The sequence below is a fragment of the Panthera onca genome, chromosome X, assembly GCF_046562875.1.
Source record: "Panthera onca isolate mPanOnc1 chromosome X, mPanOnc1 haplotype 2, whole genome shotgun sequence".
NCBI lineage: Eukaryota > Metazoa > Chordata > Mammalia > Carnivora > Felidae > Panthera > Panthera onca.
In genome coordinates this window covers 89,208,742-89,218,449 of record NC_138357.1, presented here as the reverse complement: position 1 = coordinate 89,218,449, position 9,708 = coordinate 89,208,742, and positions in this window count along the sequence as shown.

Sequence of the window (9,708 nt, the reverse complement as noted above, 5' to 3'; positions counted from 1 at the left end):
ATGACTAAGAAACAGTCCCTTGCCCTCAGTGACCTCTGAAAAACTAGCCATTAGGAAAAAAAAAAAAAAGCAAGCTCTTACCCAACCTCTAATTAAAACGTGAGGTCTCCGTTGTTAGTATTTTAAGGATAGTCCTTTCTCTCAGTTCGGCAGTCTGGAAAAGACATCTAAATTAAAGAGAGTAATGTGTACGTAGAACACTCCATTTATCACAGTTCCGGGAGAAAAAGCTAGAAAAGCCGAGCGTCTGCTGCCCCAGTGTGGCCACACTGCACCCTTTGCTTTCAGCAACCACATGAATGTACATTTCCCACATCAACACTGGACCTGTGAAATTAAGAATTTTGGAGAATAAGGCTACAATATTGGGTAAGCAGGGGGTGGGGGGGGGGGGTAAAGAGGTTCTCTTTTACCATGGCCCTAGGAAAGTCCTATGGTGAAAACTGAAAAAGAACAAAAGCAAAAAAACCACAACTGAATCTCTCCAGGATAGCTCAAGAGATCCCAGTAGTAAATTCTGGTTTATCCCTGGTGCCTGGGTGGCTCAATCAGTTAAGCATCAACTCTTGGTTTCTGCTCAGGTCATGATCTCGTGGTTCATGAGTTTAAGCCCCGAGTCAACCTCCACATCAGTGCAGAGATTTGTTGCTTGGGATTCTCTCTCTCTTCCTCTCTCTCCCTCTCTCTCCACCCCTCCCCTGCTCATGCTTTCTCTCTCTCTCTCTCAAAATAAATAAACTTAAAAAAATATGTTCTAGAATAAGGTTTAAGTCAAGCAAATGTATTTGTTCTTCTTCATACATCCGTCAACAACTGGATTAAATTATTCCCCCATAATTTCCCTTTTCTGGAACATTTGCTTTACGCTTTTCACCACACCAATTCCTCTCACTACAGAAAATGTCTACCCATGAATTACTCTTCCTCAAAATGTTCCCAGACTCCACTCACAAAACTTGGTCAAACCAATAATTTCAGCACCTGGAGTGAAAAAAAACAAAGACAGAGATAAAAAGAGACAGAAAGAATGACGGGGAAACCTTTGCTATTTGCATACTTACATATAAACTACTCAAAAGCTGGGACCACCTCTAGTCTTTCAATTTTGTCTACTCCTACACTATTTCAATGGTAGATAGATAATGAATAGATTGACAGATAGATGATGGGGGGAGAGAGAGAGAGAGAGATGGCAAGAGGGCTTAAATAATGAGAGATTTCAGGATACTATTATTTAAATCCACCTTTTGCAAGGAGAATTTTGTATTTTGAGATCAGGTGTGAAACATAATTGGAAAGAAAACCATTGCACACTGAATATGCTTCTATAAATGAAATTAGCTCAAAATATTACATTTGCAGATGTGTGTGTCTCTTCTGTTAAATGTCAGGCGCCCTGTAGCTTGTGGGTAAGAAGAACCGTGTCTGCTTTGACTTAAAAAAAAAAAAAAAAAAAAAGCTCTATCAATGAATAATTATATGCCACAAAATTCACCCATTTTGAATGCACGATTCGATGATTTTTTTTAACTTATAGAGTGCAGAAACCATCAACACAATCCAGTTTTTTGAGAGAGAGAGGGCACGAGTGAGGAGCAGAGAGAGAAAAAGAGACTCCCAGGAGGAGTGGAGGAAGAAAGAGAGAGAGAGAGAAGCAGGGCTCACCCGAAGCAGGGCTCGAGTTCACCCAAATCGGGGCTCAAGCTCACCCAAAGTGGGGCTCAAGCTCACCCAAAGTGGGGCTCACCCAAAGCGGGCTCAAGCTCACCCAAAGTGGGGTTCACCCAAAGTGGAGCTCGAGTTCACCCAAAGTGGGGCTCAAGTTCACCCAAAGTGGGGCTCTCCCAAAGCGGGGCTCGAGTTCACCCAAAGCAGGGCTCCAGCTCACCCAAAGTGGGGCTCGAGCTCACCTGAAGCAGAGCTCATGCTCAACAAAGCAGGGCTAGAGCTCACTCAATGTGGGACTCGAACTCATGACCTGTGAGACCATGACCTGAGCTGAAGTTAGATGCTTAGCTACTGAGCCACCCAGGCACCCAACACAATCCAGTTTAAGAACATTTCCATCCATCCCAAAGTAGGCTACATGATGTTGGCCATCCCCACTCCCACCACCCAGCCCCAGACAACTATTCAACCGCTTTCTATCCCTGTAGATTTGCCCTTCTGGACATCTCATACAAACGGAATCACATTTATATGACCTTTTGCCTCTGGCTTCTTTCTCTTAGCATAACGTTTTTGAGACGCATCCATGTTATAACAGGTATCACTAGTTCGTTTCTTTTTCTTGTCCACTGAGTGGATAGAACACATTTTGTTTCTCCGTCTCTCAATTGATGGACATTTGAATTCTTTTCGCTTTTTGGCTATTACGAATAATGCTGCTATGAGCATTGGGCGTACAAGCCTTTGTGTGTTATGTTTTCATTTCTCTTGAGTTGATGCCTTAAGAATCGCTGGATTTTATGGTAACTTTGTTTATTTAAGAAATCGCCAAATGGTTTTCCCAAAGCGGTTGTCCTGTTTTAACATTCCCACCAGCAATACATGAAGGTTCTGGCTTCTCAAAGCTTCACCAACATTCTTTTGGGTATGAAGGGGTGTCTCGTTGTGGTTTTTATTTCCATTTTCCTGAAGATTAATGATATAGGGATTTTTCCTGAACTTATTGGTCATTTGGGTATTCTCCTTGGTGAAATGTGTATTCTAAACTTTTGCCCGTTTTTAAATTAAGGGTTTTTTTTTTTTTGTCTTATTAATGAGATGATAGAGTTCTTTGTACATTCTTTTGTCAAGATAATAAATCTTTTGCCAAGAAATATGATTTACAAATATGTTTTCTGAACTGTGGATTGTCTATTTCCTTAACAGTGTATTTTTTTTAAGTTTATTTATTTTGAAAGAGAGAGACAGACAGACAGAGTGTGAGTGGGGGAGGGGCAGAGAGAGAGAAACACACAGAATCTGAGGCAGGCTCCAGTCTCCCAGCTGTCAGCACAGAGCCTGACCCGGGGCTCAAACTCCCAGACGAGGAGATCATGACCTGAGCTGAAGTCCGACGTTTAACCGACTGAGCCACGCAGGTGCCCCCTTTAACAGTGTATTTTGAAACACAAAAGTTTTATAACTGTGATGACGTTCAGTTTATCAGTTTGTTCTTTCATGTATTGTGTCTGGTGTTACACCTACGACATTTTTGCCTAATCCAACATAAGCCATAATTTTCTTCCATTTTTTTTTTAAGTTTTATAGCTTTGGCACTTACATTTAGATTTGTGACCCATTGTGAGTGAATTTTTGTGTATGTTGCAAGGTAAGGGTACAAATCTATTGCATGAGGATATCCAATTGTCTTAGTGCCATCTGTTGAAAAGACTTTCCTTTCTCCATTGAGTTTTTTTCGGCACCTTTGCCAAAAATCATATGACCATAAATGTAAGGGTTTATTTCTGGACTTTCAATTCCGTACCATTGTCCGTCCTCGTGACAAGGCCACACTCTCTTGATTACTGTAACATTATAGTTTTTTTTTTTTTTTAATCAGGAAGTGAAAGTCCTTCAACTCTGTTCTTCCTTTTCAAAAATGTTTTTGCTATTCTGGGTCCTTTTAGAATCAGCTTGTACAGTTCTGGGAGAAAAAAAAACCCAGTTGGGATTTTTATAAGGATTGAGTTGAACCTATAGATCTATTCGCCACCTAAACCAATCTATAGATCTATCTAACAGTATTTGGTTTTCTAATCCATCAATGTGGAATGTCTCTCCATTTACTTTGATCTTTAATTTCCCAACAATTTTGTATTTTCCGTGTAGAAGTCTTACATTTCTTTTGTTACATTGACTCCTAAATATTTTATATCTTTGATGCTATTGTGTATAGAATACTTTTCTTAAATTTCATTTGCAGATTGCTCATTACTAGCCTATTGATCTTATATCCTGTAACCTTGTTCAACTTGTTTATTAGTTGTAGTAATTTTTTGGGGATACGCTAGGAATTTTAAAATACGGGATCATATCATCTACAAATTAAGATACTTTTACTTCCTCCTTTCCAATCTGGATGCCTTTAATTTTTTTCTTTGTCGCATGGGCTAGAACATCCAGTTCAATACTGAATAAAAGTGGTGTGGCAAGAGTAAACATTCTTGCTTTGTTCCCAATTCAGGAAAAGCATTTACTTGTCATCACTAAGTATGATTTTAGTTGTGGGTTTTTCATAGATGCCATTTACCTAATTGAGGAAGTTCCTGCCTATTATACTAGTTTGCTGAGAGGTTTTGTGTTTTGGTTTTTAAAATCATGATTGAGTGTTAGATTTTATCAAATGTTTTTTCTGTACTTATCGAGATGAAAGTGTGTTTTTTTATCCATTATCTCATTAATATGATTTATTATACAAGTTGATTTTCAGATGATAAATCAATCTTGCATCTTTGAAATGAATTCCACCTGTCACAGTTTTTTATATGTTGCCAGATTTGCTTTGCTAATATCTTGTTGAAGATTATTATGTTCATGTTCATGAAGGACATCATCATCATCATGAGGTTGGGGGACCTGGGTGGCTCAGTTAGCTGAACGTCAGACTTTGGCTCAGGTCATGATCTCGCAGTTCGTGAGTTCGAGCCCTGTGTCAGGCTCTGTGTTGACAGCTCAGCGCCTGGAGCCTGCTTCAGATTCTGTGTCTCCCCGTCTCTCTCTGCCCCTCCCCCACTTTCACTCTGTCTTTCTCTCAATAATAAAAAAGCATTAAAAAATACTTTGGGAAGTGTTCCCTTCTCCTCTGTTTTCTGGAAAAATTTGTGAGAGTCAATGTTAATTCTTCTTTATATATTACAGAGAATTCAACAGTGAAGCCATCGAAGCCTGGACTTTTCTTTAGGGGCAGAATTTTCATCAGTAATTCAGGGCCCTTAATTACTATAAGTCTATTCAGATTCTCTATTTCTACTTGAGTCCACTTTGGTGATTTGTGTATTTCTAGCAATTTGTCTATTTCATGTACATTTTCTAATTTGTAGTGTTCCCTAACAGTTCTTTTAATTTCTTTTTTTTTTTTAATTTTTTTTTCAACGTTTTTTTATTTATTTTTGGGACAGAGAGAGACAGAGCATGAACGGGGGAGGGGCAGAGAGAGAGGGAGACACAGAATCGGAAACAGGCTCCAGGCTCCGAGCCATCAGCCCAGAGCCTGACGCGGGGCTCGAACTCACGGACCGCGAGATCGTGACCTGGCTGAAGTCGGACGCTTAACCGACTGCGCCACCCAGGCGCCCCTCTTTTAATTTCTGTTAGATCAATAATGATGATTCCTTTTTCATTTCAGATTTTGAGAATTTGTGCCTCCTCTGTTTTTCTTGGTGTAACTAAAGGTTGTTAAAATGCATGGACCTTTTCCAAGAATCAACTTTTGGATTCACTGATTTTCTTTATAGTTTTGTAGTCGTAATTTTTCCGTTTCACTTACTTGTGCTCGAATCTCTGTTACCTTCCTCCTTCTGTTTGCTTTGGATTTAGTTTGATCTCCTTTTTCTAATTTCTTAAAGTAGAAGCTTAGGTTATTGATTTGGGTTTTTTTTTTTTTTCTCATATAGGCATATAAGCTATAAAACATTCCCCTAAGCACTGCCTTAGCTGCATCCCATAAATTTTGATATGTTGTGTTTTCATTTTCTTTCACCTCAACATATTATTAAATTCCTTTGGTAATTTTTTCCTTTCACTCATGAGTTATTGAGAAGTGTGTTCTTTAGGGGCGCCTGGCTGGCTCAGTTGGAATAGCATGTGACACTCGATCTTGTGGTAGTGAGTTCAGGCCTAACACTGGGCGTGGAGCTGACTTAAAAAGAAAAAAAAAAAGAAGTGTTGGGGCATCTGGGTGGCTCAGTTGGTTAAGTATCCAACTTTAGCTCGGGTCATGATCTCATGGTTCGTGGGTTCGAGCCCCGCGTCAGACTCTGTGCTGACAGCTCAGAGCCTGGAGCCTGCTTCGGATTCTGTGTCTCCCTCTCTCTTCCCCTCCCCCACTTGCACTCTGTCTCTCTCTTTCTCAAAAATAAATACACATTACATTTTTTTTTTTTTTTTTTTTTTTTACAAAAAGAAGTGTTAGTTTCCAAATACTTGGAAATTTTCCAAATTTTGATCTTCGTGGTTTCTAATTCAGGTCTGCTGTGTTCAGAGAATATACTTTGCCTGCTTTCAAATCTTTTAAATTTTCTGAGGCTTTTTATGGCCTAGCATATGGTCTGTCCCAGAGAATGATTCATTTGCGTGTGAAAAGGATGTGTGTTCTGCTCTTGTGGGATGGACTGTTTTATAGATGACAGTTGGTTCAAGTGTGTTGATAGCATTCGAGTCTTCTATATCCTTCCCGATATTCTACTCGCTCTATTTGTTATTCAGAGATGGGGTGTTGACATCCCCAACTATATCGTTAAATTGTCCGTTTCCCCTTTCGATTCTGTCAGCTCTTGCCTCATGTATTCTGGGGCTCTATTGTTACATGCACATAGGTTCAAAATTGTTATATGTTCCTGCTACATTTACACTTTTAGCATTATGAAATACCCCCTCTGACCCTGATATTTTTTATCCTAAAGTCTATTTCATCATGTATTAGTATGGCTACTCTGGCACTTTATAGTTGCTGTTAGTATGGTGTATCTTTTCTCATCCTTGTATTTTTAACCTCTGTCCTCCAAAATAATGTGTGTCTCAAGGCGCCTGGGTGGCTCAGTCAGTTAAGCATCGGACTTCAGCTTAGGTCATGATCTCGAAGCTTGTGGGTTCGAGCCCCACGTCGGGCTCTGTGCGGACAGCTCGGAGCCTGGAGCCTGCTGCGGATTCTGTGTCTCCCTCTCCCTCTGCCCCTCCCCCATCTCTCTCTCTCAAAAATCAACACACATTAAAAAAAACTCTTCCATAAGGAAAACTCAAGGTTCATATGGCTTGCTTGATGGATTTCATCAGGGAGCTAAGGGAGAACTAACACTAACATTACACAAACTCTTCCAAAGAAAAGGAAGTCTTGCGGAGAAAAGAGGGAGGGAACCCTTTCCATCTTCTTCTATGAGATCAGCATTACTTTGATCCAAGAGCTGACAAGAAAGGAAAATGAAATTCAGTGTTTTTCAATATATTCTAAATGAAATGCTAGTAAATTAAATCCATAAATATATTAAAAGATAATAGGTTATTACTAACCTGGGTTTATTCTGGAAATACAGTATTTGTAAATCAATGAATACAATATGTTACGCTGATAGAATAAAAGAAAAATCACATCTCACTAGGCAAAGGCATTTTTTAATGTTTTTTAAAGTTTATTCTTCAGAGGGAGAGAGAGAGACAGAGACAGAGCACGAGCAGGGGAGGGGCACAGAGAGAGGGAGAGAGAATCGGAAGCAGGCTCCAGGCTCCGAGCTGTCAGCACAGAGCCCGACGCGGGGCTCAAACTCAGGAATAGCGAGATCATGACCTGAGCCAAAGCCGGACGCTTAACCAACTGAGCCACCCAGGCGCCCCCTTTTTTTTCTTTTCAATGTTTATTTTTGAGAAAAACACAGTGTTAGCGGGGGAGGGGCAGAGTGAGGGAGACGCAGTCTGAAACAGACGTGTGTCAATTCTTTTTAAAAAAAATTTTTTTTAATGTTTATTTATTTTTGAGACAGAGAGAGACAGAGCATGAATGGGGGAGGGTCAGAGAGAGAGGGAGACACAGAATCCGAAGCAGGCTCCAGGCTCCGAGCCGTCAGCACAGAGCCGGACTCGGGGCTCGAACTCATGGACCGTGAGATTGTGACCTGAGCCGAAGTCAGACGCTTAACCGACTGAGCCACCCATGCGCCCCAGACGTCTGTCAATTCTTAACCTGTATGGAGCCAAGCTGAAGAGCAGAAAATGGTAATTCAGAGCTTTGAGAAGTCTCATGAAGTAGGGCAGGAAAATGGATTTACTGCTAGCTACTAAGGTAGCCAGGAACTCGAATGTCAAGATCCAATGAGAAAAGGAACCGCAGAAAATAGAGCTCCAAACCATGGGCGTGGTTCAGTTTCAAAACCACGCGAGACAAGATGCCATGAAGTCAAGCAGAAAGCAGCAAGTAAGAGGCTAAAAAGTTAAGCAGAGCTCTTAGAAACCTCATAGTGATAGAGAGACAAAAGTTAGAGATCAAGGTCCCTCAGGGTTTCAGGTAAAAATCCCAAATGGCTTTGTCCTAGGAAGGGCAAACCAGATATGGAGATAAAACAGAGCCTCAAATCATCTGATTCCTTGATGGGATGGGGGTTATCTGCTTCTATTATACAGGGATGCCAGAAAAAAAAAAGTAAATTATATCTGGAGGATTACATTTTTCAGAGAAATCTTTGAAAACTTTTCATATACAATTTCTGGTGTTCAAAAAAAAAATCACAGGCTGCCATGAGTCAGATGAAGGAAACTAAGATGTAACAGACTATATAAATAAACCCATAGGCAAATCAAATATGTGAGTTATGAGACACAAACTTAAAAGAAATCAGGTGACAAAATTATATTGATTACAAGGAATCAAATGGAAATTTTAGAACTGAAAACAGAGCTTAAAGTAAGCACTAATAGACATTAGATGCAGCATAATAGAAGCTTAGTGAATGGGAAGAGAGTTAGTAAAGAATATCCAGGCTAAAGCACTGAAAAAAAAATGAAAAAGAATGGAAAGAATGCAAGAGACATGGGGCACGGTGGAAAGATCTGATACATGTTTAATTGGAAAGGATACAAATTGGAAGAGATGTCCAAATTCACAGAAGATATCACACGGTTGATTCAAAGAGCTCTCCTGGGGCACCTGGGTGGCTCAGTTGGTTGAGAGCTTGACTTCGGCTCGGGTCACGATCTCACAGTTTGTGGGTTCAAGCCCCACATCGGGCTCTGTGCTGACAGCTCGGAGCCTGGAGCCTGCTTCCGATTCTGTGTCTCCCTCTCTCTCTCTGCCCCTCCACTGCTGGTGCTCTGTCTCTCTCAAAAATGAATGAACATTACAAAAAACTCTCCTAATGTAAAGCAGAATGGATACAAAGGAAATCATAACTAGGCAAATCATAATCAAACAGCTGAAAAATAAAAGAGAAAAAAGGAAAATCTAATTGCAGCCACAGAAAGAAAAGGCACATCACCTTCAAAGGAGAAACAATAAAACTGGCAGCTGACTTTTCGACAAATACAGTGAAAACCAAACACAAAGTGGTGTTTTAAATTTTTTTTTTACATTTATTTATTTTTGAGAGACAGAGCACAAGTGGGGGAGGGGCAGAGAGAGAATGAGACACAGAATCGGAAGCAGGCTCCAGGCTCTGAGCCGTCAGCCCAGAGCCTGACACAGGGTTCAAACTCACAACCATGAGATCATGACCTGAGCCGAAGTCAGATGCTCAACCGACGGAGCCACCCAGGCGCCCCAAGAAGTGGTGTTTTTAAAGTGACAAAATAAAATCACTCTTTACCTGGAATTTTACTGCCAGAGAAAACATCCTTTTTGAATGACGATGAAATAAATTTGGTTCCAGAAAAACCAAAAATGATAAAATCAATTGCCAGCATTCCTACACTAAAACAAATCCTCCAGATTTTTTTTTAAAGTTTATTTATTTTGAGAGAGAGAGAGAGAGAGGGAGGTACACAGAGAGAGAAAGAATCCCAAGCAGGCTCCCTGCGGTC